Source organism: Syngnathus leptorhynchus, unplaced genomic scaffold (assembly GCF_054491065.1).
Source record: "Syngnathus leptorhynchus isolate UIUO unplaced genomic scaffold, UIUO_Slep HiC_scaffold_642, whole genome shotgun sequence".
Classification (NCBI taxonomy): domain Eukaryota; kingdom Metazoa; phylum Chordata; class Actinopteri; order Syngnathiformes; family Syngnathidae; genus Syngnathus; species Syngnathus leptorhynchus.
This window is the reverse complement of record NW_028232521.1, coordinates 1-15,000: the sequence shown is the minus strand read 5'-3', so window position 1 is coordinate 15,000 and position 15,000 is coordinate 1.

Genomic DNA, 15,000 nt, shown 5'->3' with positions numbered 1-15,000 from the left:
CACCCGCCGAAGGCGGGTGCCGAGTTCACCGGCCCCAAGCGACAACCGGTCACCGAGGCACCCGCCGAAGGCGGGTGCCGAGTTCACCGGCCCCAAGCGACAACCGGTCACCGAGGCACCCGCCGAAGGCGGGTGCCGAGTTCACTGGCCCCAAGCGACAACCGGTCACCGAGGCACCCGCCGAAGGCGGGTGCCGAGTTCACTGGCCCCAAGCGACGGCGGTCACCGAGGCACCCGCCGGAGGCGGGTGCCGAGTTCACCGGCCCCGAGCACCAGCGGTCAGCCACGGAGGGTGCTGGATCATCCATACTTCCAGAGCTCCAGAGCTCCATAGCCCCGGAGCTCCATAGCTCCATAGCCCCGGAGCTCCATAGCTCCATAGCCCCGGAGCTCCATAGCCCCGGAGCTCCATAGCTCCATAGCCCCGGAGCTCCATAGCTCCATAGCCCCGGAGCTCCATAGCTCCATAGCTCCATAGCCCCGGAGCTCCATAGCCCCGGAGCTCCATAGCCCCGGAGCTCCATAGCTCCAGCCGCGGAGGGTGCTGGCTGGTGGCTCCATAGCTCCATACTTCCATACTTGCAGCCACGGAGTTGGCTAAAATTGCACTAAGTGCGAAAGCCCATTCATTTACAACGGCGTGTCCGCCAGGCGGCGACATTTCCCCGTTACCGGTGGCTGCGCGGCGGGTGAGTGACAGAGCTTATCCGAGCGGCTGGAACTCTGCGCCGGCGTGGTCGAGCGTGAGGCCTCGGCCCTTTGGCTGCCTGGTACCTAAAACACTTCCATTGATCCAGCCACGGAGGGTGCTGGCTGGTGGCTCCATACCTCCAGAGCTCCAGAGCTCCATAGCACCAGAGCTCCATAGCTCCATAGCACCAGAGCTCCATAGCTCCATAGCACCAGAGCTCCATAGCTCCATAGCACCAGAGCTCCATAGCTCCATAGCACCAGAGCTCCATAGCTCCATAGCACCAGAGCTCCATAGCTCCATAGCACCAGAGCTCCATAGCTCCATAGCACCAGAGCTCCATAGCTCCATAGCACCAGAGCTCCATAGCTCCATAGCACCAGAGCTCCATAGCTCCATAGCACCAGAGCTCCATAGCTCCATAGCACCAGAGCTCCATAGCTCCATAGCACCAGGGCTCCATAGCTCCATAGCTCCAGGGCTCCATAGCTCCATAGCTCCAGAGCTCCAGAGCTCCAGAGCTCCATAGCTCCATAGCTCCATAGCTCCATACTTCCATAGCTCCGGAGCTCCATGGCTCCATACTTCCATAGCTCCAGCCTGGCTGGCTGGTGGCTCCATAGCTCCATACTTGCAGCCACGGAGCTGGCGAAAATTGCACTAAGTGCGAAAGCCCATTCATTTACAACGGCGTGTCCACAAGGCGGCGACATTTCCCCGTTACCGGTGGCTGCGCGGCGGGTGAGTGACAGAGCTTATCCGAGCGGCTGGAACTCTGCGCCGGCGTGGTCGAGCGTGAGGCCTCGGCCCTTTGGCTGCCTGGTACCTAAAACACTTCCATTGATCCAGCCTCGGAGGGTGCTGGCTGGTGGCTCCATACCTCCATAGCTCCATACCTCCAGAGCTCCAGAGCTCCATAGCACCAGAGCTCCATAGCTCCATAGCACCAGAGCTCCATAGCTCCATAGCACCAGAGCTCCATAGCTCCATAGCACCAGAGCTCCATAGCTCCATAGCACCAGAGCTCCATAGCTCCATAGCACCAGAGCTCCATAGCTCCATAGCACCAGAGCTCCATAGCTCCATAGCACCAGAGCTCCATAGCTCCATAGCACCAGAGCTCCATAGCTCCATAGCACCAGAGCTCCATAGCTCCATAGCACCAGAGCTCCATAGCTCCATAGCTCCAGCCTGGGTGGCTGGTGGCTCCATAGCTCCATACTTCCATAGCTCCAGTCAGAGAGTGTGCTAAAATTGCACTAAGTGCGAAAGCCCATTCATTTACAACGGCGTGTCCACAAGGCGGCGACATTTCCCCGTTACCGGTGGCTGCGCGGCGGGTGAGTGACAGAGCTTATCCGAGCGGCTGGAACTCTGCGCCGGCGTGGTCGAGCGTGAGGCCTCGGCCCTTTGGCTGCCTGGTACCTAAAACACTTCCATTGATCCAGCCACGGAGGGTGCTGGCTGGTGGCTCCATACCTCCAGAGCTCCAGAGCTCCATAGCACCAGAGCTCCATAGCTCCATAGCACCAGAGCTCCATAGCTCCATAGCACCAGAGCTCCATAGCTCCATAGCACCAGAGCTCCATAGCTCCATAGCACCAGAGCTCCATAGCTCCATAGCACCAGAGCTCCATAGCTCCATAGCACCAGAGCTCCATAGCTCCATAGCACCAGAGCTCCATAGCTCCATAGCACCAGAGCTCCATAGCTCCATAGCACCAGAGCTCCATAGCTCCATAGCACCAGAGCTCCATAGCTCCATAGCACCAGAGCTCCATAGCTCCATAGCACCAGGGCTCCATAGCTCCATAGCTCCAGGGCTCCATAGCTCCATAGCTCCAGAGCTCCAGAGCTCCAGAGCTCCATAGCTCCATAGCTCCATAGCTCCATACTTCCATAGCTCCGGAGCTCCATGGCTCCATACTTCCATAGCTCCAGCCTGGCTGGCTGGTGGCTCCATAGCTCCATACTTGCAGCCACGGAGCTGGCGAAAATTGCACTAAGTGCGAAAGCCCATTCATTTACAACGGCGTGTCCACAAGGCGGCGACATTTCCCCGTTACCGGTGGCTGCGCGGCGGGTGAGTGACAGAGCTTATCCGAGCGGCTGGAACTCTGCGCCGGCGTGGTCGAGCGTGAGGCCTCGGCCCTTTGGCTGCCTGGTACCTAAAACACTTCCATTGATCCAGCCTCGGAGGGTGCTGGCTGGTGGCTCCATACCTCCATAGCTCCATACCTCCAGAGCTCCAGAGCTCCATAGCACCAGAGCTCCATAGCTCCATAGCACCAGAGCTCCATAATACCAGAGCTCCATAGCTCCATAGCTCCATAGCACCAGAGCTCCATAGCTCCATAGCACCAGAGCTCCATAGCTCCATAGCACCAGAGCTCCATAGCTCCATAGCACCAGAGCTCCATAGCTCCATAGCACCAGAGCTCCATAGCTCCATAGCACCAGAGCTCCATAGCTCCATAGCACCAGGGCTCCATAGCTCCATAGCTCCAGGGCTCCATAGCTCCATAGCTCCAGAGCTCCAGAGCTCCAGAGCTCCATAGCTCCATAGCTCCATAGCTCCATACTTCCATAGCTCCGGAGCTCCATGGCTCCATACTTCCATAGCTCCAGCCTGGCTGGCTGGTGGCTCCATAGCTCCATACTTGCAGCCACGGAGCTGGCGAAAATTGCACTAAGTGCGAAAGCCCATTCATTTACAACGGCGTGTCCACAAGGCGGCGACATTTCCCCGTTACCGGTGGCTGCGCGGCGGGTGAGTGACAGAGCTTATCCGAGCGGCTGGAACTCTGCGCCGGCGTGGTCGAGCGTGAGGCCTCGGCCCTTTGGCTGCCTGGTACCTAAAACACTTCCATTGATCCAGCCTCGGAGGGTGCTGGCTGGTGGCTCCATACCTCCATAGCTCCATACCTCCAGAGCTCCAGAGCTCCATAGCACCAGAGCTCCATAGCTCCATAGCACCAGAGCTCCATAATACCAGAGCTCCATAGCTCCATAGCTCCATAGCACCAGAGCTCCATAGCTCCATAGCACCAGAGCTCCATAGCTCCATAGCACCAGAGCTCCATAGCTCCATAGCACCAGAGCTCCATAGCTCCATAGCACCAGAGCTCCATAGCTCCATAGCACCAGAGCTCCATAGCTCCATAGCACCAGAGCTCCATAGCTCCATAGCACCAGAGCTCCATAGCTCCATAGCACCAGAGCTCCATAGCTCCATAGCACCAGAGCTCCATAGCTCCATAGCACCAGAGCTCCATAGCTCCATAGCACCAGAGCTCCATAGCTCCATAGCACCAGAGCTCCATAGCTCCATAGCTCCAGCCTGGGTGGCTGGTGGCTCCATAGCTCCATACTTCCATAGCTCCAGTCAGAGAGTGTGCTAAAATTGCACTAAGTGCGAAAGCCCATTCATTTACAACGGCGTGTCCACAAGGCGGCGACATTTCCCCGTTACCGGTGGCTGCGCGGCGGGTGAGTGACAGAGCTTATCCGAGCGGCTGGAACTCTGCGCCGGCGTGGTCGAGCGTGAGGCCTCGGCCCTTTGGCTGCCTGGTACCTAAAACACTTCCATTGATCCAGCCACGGAGGGTGCTGGCTGGTGGCTCCATAGCTCCATACCTCCAGAGCTCCAGAGCTCCATAGCACCAGAGCTCCATAGCTCCATAGCACCAGAGCTCCATAGCACCAGAGCTCCATAGCTCCATAGCACCAGAGCTCCATAGCTCCATAGCACCAGAGCTCCATAGCTCCATAGCACCAGAGCTCCATAGCTCCATAGCTCCATAGCACCAGAGCTCCATAGCTCCATAGCACCAGAGCTCCATAGCTCCATAGCACCAGAGCTCCATAGCTCCATAGCACCAGAGCTCCATAGCTCCATAGCACCAGAGCTCCATAGCTCCATAGCACCAGAGCTCCATAGCTCCATAGCACCAGAGCTCCATAGCTCCATAGCACCAGAGCTCCATAGCTCCATAGCACCAGAGCTCCATAGCTCCATAGCTCCAGGGCTCCATAGCTCCATAGCTCCAGGGCTCCATAGCTCCAGGGCTCCAGGGCTCCATAGCTCCAGGGCTCCATAGCTCCAGGGCTCCAGGGCTCCATAGCTCCATACCTCCAGAGCTCCATACCTCCAGAGCTCCAGAGCTCCATAGCACCAGAGCTCCATGGCTTCAGAGCTCCATAGCACCATAGCTCCATACCTCCAGAGCTCCAGGGCTCCATAGCTCCATAGCTCCATAGCTCCATAGCTCCATACCTCCAGAGCTCCATAGCACCAGAGCTCCATGGCTCCATAGCTCCAGCCTGGGTGGCTGGTGGCTCCATAGCTCCATACTTCCATAGCTCCAGTCAGAGAGTTGGCGAAAATTGCACTAAGTGCGAAAGCCCATTCATTTACAACGGCGTGTCCGCCAGGCGGCGACATTTCCCCGTTACCGGTGGCTGCGCGGCGGGTGAGTGACAGAGCTTATCCGAGCGGCTGGAACTCTGCGCCGGCGTGGTCGAGCGGCTGGCCTCGGTAGTTGAGGTACCAGGGGTGGGGCGGGGAGCTCCAGGCGGGTCTTGTGAGAGAGTGAAGCCGAGCGGCTGGAACTCTCGGCCGGCCTGGTCGAGCGGCTGGCCTCGGTAGTTGAGGTACCAGGGGCGGGCTGGGGAGCTCCAGGCGGGGCTTGTGAGAGAGTGAAGCCGAGCGGCTGGAACTCTGGGCCGGCCTGGTCGAGCGGCTGGCCTCGGTAGTTGAGGTACCAGGGGTGGGCTGGGGAGCTCCAGGCGGGGCTTGTGAGAGAGTGTAGCCGAGCGGCTGGAACTCTGGGCCGGCGTGGTTGAGCAGCATGCCCGCGGAGGTGGCTCTTCCATAGGCAGGGAGGGTGCTGGAGCTCCACACTTCCATAGGCAGGGAGGGTGCTGGAGCTCCACACTTCCATAGGCAGGGAGGGTGCTGGAGCTCCACACTTCCATAGGCAGGGAGGGTGCTGGAGCTCCACACTTCCATAGGCAGGGAGGGTGCTGGAGCTCCACACTTCCATAGGCAGGGAGGGTGCTGGAGCTCCACACTTCCATAGGCAGGGAGGGTGCTGGAGCTCCACACTTCCATAGGCAGGGAGGGTGCTGGAGCTCCACACTTCCATAGGCAGGGAGGGTGCTGGAGCTCCACACTTCCATAGGCAGGGAGGGTGCTGGAGCTCCACACTTCCATAGGCAGGGAGGGTGCTGGAGCTCCACACTTCCATAGGCAGGGAGGGTGCTGGAGCTCCACACTTCCATAGGCAGGGAGGGTGCTGGAGCTCCACACTTCCATAGGCAGGGAGGGTGCTGGAGCTCCACACTTCCATAGGCAGGGAGGGTGCTGGAGCTCCACACTTCCATAGGCAGGGAGGGTGCTGGAGCTCCACACTTCCATAGGCAGGGAGGGTGCTGGAGCTCCACACTTCCATAGGCAGGGAGGGTGCTGGAGCTCCACACTTCCATAGGCAGGGAGGGTGCTGGAGCTCCACACTTCCATAGGCAGGGAGGGTGCTGGAGCTCCACACTTCCATAGGCAGGGAGGGTGCTGGAGCTCCACACTTCCATAGGCAGGGAGGGTGCTGGAGCTCCACACTTCCATAGGCAGGGAGGGTGCTGGAGCTCCACACTTCCATAGGCAGGGAGGGTGCTGGAGCTCCACACTTCCATAGGCAGGGAGGGTGCTGGAGCTCCACACTTCCATAGGCAGGGAGGGTGCTGGAGCTCCACATCCACACTTCCAGCCACTGCATGCTGGCACTTCCACCTTGCTTGCTAAGTCGGCGTGATCTTGCCCAAAAAGTCCCTCCTCACCTCCAGCTGGAAGTGGAAAAAAATCCTCCACCTGCTTGGCCGAGGTTCTGGAAGCCAGCAGCTCGCAGAATGTTGCCAAAGTTTCACTGGAAGGAAAAGAAAAGAGAAGACCGAGTGCGCATTTCACCTACCGCCGAATGTCCACAAGAGGGAAGTGTCACTCCGTCGCAGAATCTGCGCCGACGCACTCGGCACCCTTCGAATTTATGGTGCCGGTGCGGGTGTTCTGGGTGCAAAAAGGCCGCCCAAGTGGTAGAAAAAAATCAGACTTCGTCTCTTAGGTCGAAATTAATGCCAAGTTTTGAAATGCGCTGGCAGGGGTGGACCAGGGCCCGTTAGAAGTGCTTAGCCGAGGTCCTGGAAGCCTAACCCGGCGTGATCTTGTGCAAAAAGCCGCTGCTGAGCTCCAGCTGGAAGTGTAAAAAGAACCGGGCTGGATCAAAAAAAGAACCGGGCGGCCCGTTAAAATTGCTTAGCCGAGGTCCTGGAACCCTAACCCGGCGTGATCTTGTGCAAAAAGCCGCTGCTGAGCTCCAGCTGGAAGTGTAAAAAGAACCGGGCTGGTTCAAAAAAAGAACCGGGCGACCCGTTAGAAGTGCTTAGCCGAGGTCCTGGAAGCCTAACCCGGCGTGATCTTGTGCAAAAAGCCGCTGCTGAGCTCCAGCTGGAAGTGGAAAAAGAACCGGGCTGGATCAAAAAAGAACCGGGCGACCCGTTAAAATTGCTTAGCCGAGGTCCTGGAAGCCTAACACGGCGTGTTCTTGTGCAAAAAGCCGCTCCCGAGCTCCAGCTGGAAGTGTAAAAAGAACCAGGCTGGATAAAAAAAAGAACCGGGCTGGATCAAAAAAGAACCGGGCGACCCGTTAAAATTGCTTAGCCGAGGTCCTGGAAGCCTAACACGGCGTGATCTTGTGCAAAAAGCCGCTCCCGAGCTCCAGCTGGAAGTGTAAAAAGAACCGGGCTGGATAAAAAAAGAACCGGGCTGGATCAAAAAAGAACCGGGCGGCCCGTTAAAATTGCTTAGCCGAGGTCCTGGAAGCCTAACACGGCGTGATCTTGTGCAAAAAGCCGCTCCCGAGCTCCAGCTGGAAGTGTAAAAAGAACCGGGCTGGATCAAAAAAGAACCGGGCTGGATAAAAAAAAGAACCGGGCGGCCCGTTAAAATTGCTTAGCCGAGGTCCTGGAAGCCTAACCCGGCGTGATCTTGTGCAAAAAGCCGCTCCCGAGCTCCAGCTGGAAGTGTAAAAAGAACCGGGCTGGATAAAAAAAGAACCGGGCTGGATCAAAAAAAGAACCGGGCGACCCGTTAAAATTGCTTAGCCGAGGTCCTGGAAGCCTAACACGGCGTGATCTTGTGCAAAAAGCCGCTCCCGAGCTCCAGCTGGAAGTGTAAAAAGAACCGGGCTGGATCAAAAAAGAACCGGGCTGGATAAAAAAAAAGAACCGGGCGACCCGTTAAAATTGCTTAGCCGAGGTCCTGGAAGCCTAACCCGGCGTGATCTTGTGCAAAAAGCCGCTCCCGAGCTCCAGCTGGAAGTGTAAAAAGAACCGGGCTGGATAAAAAAAGAACCGGGCTGGATCAAAAAAAGAACCGGGCGACCCGTTAAAATTGCTTAGCCGAGGTCCTGGAAGCCTAACACGGCGTGATCTTGTGCAAAAAGCCGCTCCCGAGCTCCAGCTGGAAGTGTAAAAAGAACCGGGCTGGATAAAAAAAGAACCGGGCTGGATCAAAAAAGAACCGGGCGACCCGTTAAAATTGCTTAGCCGAGGTCCTGGAAGCCTAACCCGGCGTGATCTTGTGCAAAAAGCCGCTCCCGAGCTCCAGCTGGAAGTGTAAAAAGAACCGGGCTGGATAAAAAAAAGAACCGGGCTGGATCAAAAAAGAACCGGGCGACCCGTTAAAATTGCTTAGCCGAGGTCCTGGAAGCCTAACACGGCGTGATCTTGTGCAAAAAGCCGCTCCCGAGCTCCAGCTGGAAGTGTAAAAAGAACCGGGCTGGATAAAAAAAGAACCGGGCTGGATCAAAAAAGAACCGGGCGACCCGTTAAAATTGCTTAGCCGAGGTCCTGGAAGCCTAACCCGGCGTGATCTTGTGCAAAAAGCCGCTCCCGAGCTCCAGCTGGAAGTGTAAAAAGAACCGGGCTGGATAAAAAAAAGAACCGGGCTGGATCAAAAAAGAACCGGGCGACCCGTTAAAATTGCTTAGCCGAGGTCCTGGAAGCCTAACACGGCGTGATCTTGTGCAAAAAGCCGCTCCCGAGCTCCAGCTGGAAGTGTAAAAAGAACCGGGCTGGATAAAAAAAAGAACCGGGCTGGATCAAAAAAGAACCGGGCGACCCGTTAAAATTGCTTAGCCGAGGTCCTGGAAGCCTAACCCGGCGTGATCTTGTGCAAAAAGCCGCTCCCGAGCTCCAGCTGGAAGTGTAAAAAGAACCGGGCTGGATAAAAAAAAGAACCGGGCTGGATCAAAAAAGAACCGGGCGACCCGTTAAAATTGCTTAGCCGAGGTCCTGGAAGCCTAACACGGCGTGATCTTGTGCAAATAGCCGCTCCCGAGCTCCAGCTGGAAGTGTAAAAAGAACCAGGCTGGATAAAAAAAAGAACCGGGCTGGATCAAAAAAGAACCGGGCGACCCGTTAAAATTGCTTAGCCGAGGTCCTGGAAGCCTAACCCGGCGTGATCTTGTGCAAAAAGCCGCTCCCGAGCTCCAGCTGGAAGTGTAAAAAGAACCGGGCTGGATAAAAAAAAGAACCGGGCTGGATCAAAAAAGAACCGGGCGACCCGTTAAAATTGCTTAGCCGAGGTCCTGGAAGCCTAACACGGCGTGTTCTTGTGCAAAAAGCCGCTCCCGAGCTTCAGCTGGAAGTGTAAAAAGAACCGGGCTGGATAAAAAAAGAACCGGGATGGATAAAAAAAAGAACCGGGCGACCCGTTAAAATTGCTTAGCCGAGGTCCTGGAAGCCTAACACGGCGTGATCTTGTGCAAAAAGCCGCTCCCGAGCTCCAGCTGGAAGTGTAAAAAGAACCAGGCTGGATAAAAAAAAGAACCGGGCTGGATCAAAAAAGAACCGGGCGACCCGTTAAAATTGCTTAGCCGAGGTCCTGGAAGCCTAACACGGCGTGATCTTGTGCAAAAAGCCGCTCCCGAGCTCCAGCTGGAAGTGTAAAAAGAACCAGGCTGGATAAAAAAAGAACCGGGCTGGATCAAAAAAGAACCGGGCGACCCGTTAAAATTGCTTAGCCGAGGTCCTGGAAGCCTAACCCGGCGTGATCTTGCCCGAAATTCGGCCTCTATACTTCCATTTTAGGTACCAGGCGCTCATAGTGTGTTGGTCCCACTAGTCAGTGTACTGGTCCCACTCGCTAGTGTACTGGTCCCCCTAGTCAGTGTACTCATCCAGTTACCCCCCGTTTTCCAAAACACCATCGGCACGTATAAGGGGGGGACTCCTGAGAGAGATGAGGTATATGGCAGCGCAACACCAATCCGCTCCGCGCTGGTTCCCATGTCGGCTACGGATGAATAAAACCAGCCTGTCCCCCCTGGAGCTCACGAGACACGGAATTTTTTCTAAGTGCCAACGGCTCTTCCGAGCAAACGTGTCCGCTCCGGCTGGTTCCCCCGTCGGCCTCGAATGACGAAAAATGCCGGTCTCCGCCCGGAGCTCATGACAAACGAAAAATTTTCTAAGTGCCAACGGCACTAGCGAGCGAATGTGTCCGCTCGGCGCTGGTTCCCGGGTCGAACCCGGAAGACGAAAAACGCCGGTCCTCGCCCGGAGCTCATGACAAACGAAAAATTTTCTAAGTGCCAACGGCACTAGCGAGCGAATGTGTCCGCTCGGCGCTGGTTCCCGGGTCGAACCCGGAAGACGAAAAACGCCGCTCTCCGCCCGGAGCTCATGACAAACGAAAAATTTTCTAAGTGCCAACGGCACTAGCGAGCGAATGTGTCCGCTCGGCGCTGGTTCCCGGGTCGAACCCGGAAGACGAAAAACGCCGGTCCTCGCCCGGAGCTCATGACAAACGAAAAATTTTCTAAGTGCCAACGGCACTAGCGAGCGAATGTGTCCGCTCGGCGCTGGTTCCCGGGTCGAACCCGGAAGACGAAAAACGCCGCTCTCCGCCCGGAGCTCATGACAAACGAAAAATTTTCTAAGTGCCAACGGCACTAGCGAGCGAATGTGTCCGCTCGGCGCTGGTTCCCGGGTCGAACCCGGAAGACGAAAAACGCCGGTCCTCGCCCGGAGCTCATGACAAACGAAAAATTTTCTAAGTGCCAACGGCACTAGCGAGCGAATGTGTCCGCTCGGCGCTGGTTCCCGGGTCGAACCCGGAAGACGAAAAACGCCGGTCTCCGCCCGGAGCTCATGACAAACGAAAAATTTTCTAAGTGCCAACGGCACTAGCGAGCGAATGTGTCCGCTCGGCGCTGGTTCCCGGGTCGGACCCGGAAGACGAAAAACGCCGGTCTCCGCCCGGAGCTCATGACAAACGAAAAATTTTCTAAGTGCCAACGGCACTAGCGAGCGAATGTGTCCGCTCGGCGCTGGTTCCCGGGTCGAACCCGGAAGACGAAAAACGCCGGTCTCCGCCCGGAGCTCATGACAAACGAAAAATTTTCTAAGTGCCAACGGCACTAGCGAGCGAATGTGTCCGCTCGGCGCTGGTTCCCGGGTCGAACCCGGAAGACGAAAAACGCCGGTCTCCGCCCGGAGCTCATGACAAACGAAAAATTTTCTAAGTGCCAACGGCACTAGCGAGCGAATGTGTCCGCTCGGCGCTGGTTCCCGGGTCGGACCCGGAAGACGAAAAACGCCGGTCCTCGCCTGGAGGTCCCAGCAAAATCGGCGAAAAAACGACTAAGTGTCAACTTTCGAAAAAACGGCTAAGTGTCGACTTTCGAAAAAACGGCTAAGTGTCAACTTTCGAAAAAACGGCTAAGTGTCAACTTTCGAAAAAACGACTAAGTGCCCACGGCTCTGCGGGGCTTGTGAGTCCGCCCCGCGCCGGTTCGGCGGTCGGCCTCAAAAAGCAAAAAATCAGCCTCTCTCCCTGGAGCTCACCAAAAATTTGTCGAAATTTTTCTAAGTTCTCCTCGAGGTACCAGGGGGTGAGGTACCCGGGCTAAGGTGCAGTACCTTTTTTGGTCTTCAGGTGCGCCAGAGTACAATGAAATGGTCCCAGTAGTCAGTGTACTCATCGACTTTCCCCCCGTTTTCCAAAGCACCTCGTTTACGAGTATGGAGGAGATGGTGCTGGTCTCCCCACGGCGTCGGACACGCCGTCCTCGACAGCACAAGGTCGGATAGAAGACCTGGAAAGCGCCGTGGCACGCGCTGGAGGTGGGCACTTTGGCGAAAAAACGACTAAGTGTCAACTTTCGAAAAAACGACTAAGTGTCAACTTTCGAAAAAACGGCTAAGTGTCAACTTTCGAAAAAACGACTAAGTGTCACCTCTCTGAAAAAATGGCAAAGTGTCGCCTCTCTGAAAATTTTCTAAGTGCCCACGGCTCTGCGGGCTCGTGCATCCGAGCCGCGCCGGTTCTGCAACCGGCCTAGAATGACGAAAAATAACGGTCTCCTCCTGGAGCTCACAGCCAATTGTGGCGAAAAAGTGGCAAAGTGCCCACGGCTCTGCGGGCTCGTGCATCCGACCCGCGCCGGTTCCGCAGTCGGCCTCGAATGACGAAAAATGACGGTCTCCTCCTGGAGCTCACAGCCAACTTGGCAAAAAGTTTCTAAGTGCCCACGGCCCTGCCGAGCTTTGGCGTCCGCCCAGCGCCGGTTCCGCAGTCGGCCTCGAATGACGAAAAATAACGGTCTCCTCCTGGAGCTCACAGCCAACTTGGCAAAAAGTTTCTAAGTGCCCACGGCCCTGCCGAGCTTTGGCGTCCGCTCAGCGCCGGTTCCGCAGTCGGCCTCGAATGACGAAAAATAACGGTCTCCTCCTGGAGCTCACAGCCAACTTGGCAAAAAGTTTCTAAGTGCCCACGGCCCTGCCGAGCTTTGGCGTCCGCCCAGCGCCGGTTCCGCAGTCGGCCTCGAATGACGAAAAAAGACGGTCTCCTCCTGGAGCTCACAGCCAACTTGGCAAAAAGTTTCTAAGTGCCCACGGCCCTTCCGAGCTTTGGCGTCCGCTCAGCGCCGGTGCCGCAGTCGGCCTCGAATGACGAAAAATGACGGTCTCCTCCTGGAGCTCACAGCCAACTTGGCAAAAAGTTTCTAAGTGCCCACGGCCCTGCCGAGCTTTGGCGTCCGCCCAGCGCCGGTTCCTCAGTCGGCCTCGAATGACGAAAAATAACGGTCTCCTCCTGGAGCTCACAGCCAACTTGGCAAAAAGTTTCTAAGTGCCCACGGCCCTGCCGAGCTTTGGCGTCCGCCCAGCGCCGGTTCCGCAGTCGGCCTAGAATGACGAAAAATAACGGTCTCCTCCTGGAGCTCACAGCCAACTTGGCAAAAAGTTTCTAAGTGCCCACGGCCCTGCCGAGCTTTGGCGTCCGCTCAGCGCCGGTGCCGCAGTCGGCCTCGAATGACGAAAAATGACGGTCTCCTCCTGGAGCTCACAGCCAACTTGGCAAAAAGTTTCTAAGTGCCCACGGCCCTGCCGAGCTTTGGCGTCCGCCCAGCGCCGGTTCCGCAGTCGGCCTCGAATGACGAAAAATAACGGTCTCCTCCTGGAGCTCACAGCCAACTTGGCAAAAAGTTTCTAAGTGCCCACGGCCCTGCCGAGCTTTGGCGTCCGCTCAGCGCCGGTGCCGCAGTCGGCCTCGAATGACGAAAAATGACGGTCTCCTCCTGGAGCTCACAGCCAACTTGGCAAAAAGTTTCTAAGTGCCCACGGCCCTGCCGAGCTTTGGCGTCCGCCCAGCGCCGGTTCCGCAGTCGGCCTCGAATGACGAAAAATAACGGTCTCCTCCTGGAGCTCACAGCCAACTTGGCAAAAAGTTTCTAAGTGCCCACGGCCCTGCCGAGCTTTGGCGTCCGCCCAGCGCCGGTTCCGCAGTCGGCCTCGAATGACGAAAAATAACGGTCTCCTCCTGGAGCTCACAGCCAACTTGGCAAAAAGTTTCTAAGTGCCCACGGCCCTGCCGAGCTTTGGCGTCCGCCCAGCGCCGGTTCCGCAGTCGGCCTCGAATGACGAAAAATGACGGTCTCCTCCTGGAGCTCACAGCCAACTTGGCAAAAAGTTTCTAAGTGTCACATCTCTGAAAAAACGGCTAAGTGTCGACTTTCGAAAAAACGGCTAAGTGTCAACTTTCGAAAAAACGGCTAAGTGTCGCCTCTCTGAAAAAACGGCAAAGTGTCAACTTTCGAAAAAACGACAGAGTGTCGCCTCTCTGAAAAAACGACTAAGTGTCGACTCTGAGAAAATGGCAAAGTGCCCACGGCTCTGCGGGCTCGTGCATCCGACCCGCGCCGGTTCCCCAGCCGGCCTGAAATAAGGCAAAACCAGCCTCTCCGCCTGGAGCTCAGAGCCAACTTGGCGAATATTTTCTAAGTGCCCACGGCTCTGCGTGGCTACGGCGTCTGCCCAGCGCCGGTTCCTGGGTCGAACCCCGAGGACGAGGAATGCCGGTCTCCGCCTGGAGGTCCCAGCTTAATCGGCGAAAATTTTCTAAGTGCCCACGGCTCTGCCGGGCTCGTGCATCCGACCCGCGCCGGTTCCCCAGCCGGCCTGAAATAAGGCAAAACCAGGCTCTCCCCCTGGAGCTCAGAGCCAATTGTGGCGAAAAAACGACTAAGTGTCAACTTTCGAAAAAACGACTAAGTGTCAACTTTCCAAAAAAACGGCTAAGTGTCGACTTTCGAAAAAACGGCTAAGTGTCAACTTTCGAAAAAACGACTAAGTGTCGCCTCTGAAAAAACGACTAAGTGTCGCCTCTCTGAAAAAACGACTAAGTGCCCACGGCTCTGGGGGGCTTGTGAGTCCGCCCCGCGCCGGTTCGGCGGTCGGCCTCAAAAAGCGAAAAATCAGCCTCTCTCCCTGGAGCTCACCAAAAATTTGTCGAAATTTTTCTAAGTTCTCCTCGAGGTACCAGGGGGTGAGGTACCCGGGCTAAGGTGCAGTACCTTTTTTGGTCTTCAGGTGCGCCAGAGTACAATGAAATGGTCCCAGTAGTCAGTGTACTCATCGACTTTCCCCCCGTTTTCCAAAGCACCCCGTTTACGAGTATGGAGGAGATGGTGCTGGTCTCCCCACGGCGTCGGACACGCCGTCCTCGACAGCACAAGGTCGGATAGAAGACCTGAAAAGCGCCGTGGCACGCGCTGGAGGTGTCACTGTGGCGAAAAAGTGACTAAGTGTCAACTTTCGAAAAAACGGCTAAGTGTCAACTTTCGAAAAAACGGCTAAGTGTCAACTTTCGAAAAAACGGCTAAGTGTCAACTTTCGAAAAAACGACTAAGTGTCGCCTCTCTGAAAAAACGGCAAAGTGTCAACTTTCGAAAAAACGACTAAGTGTCAACTTT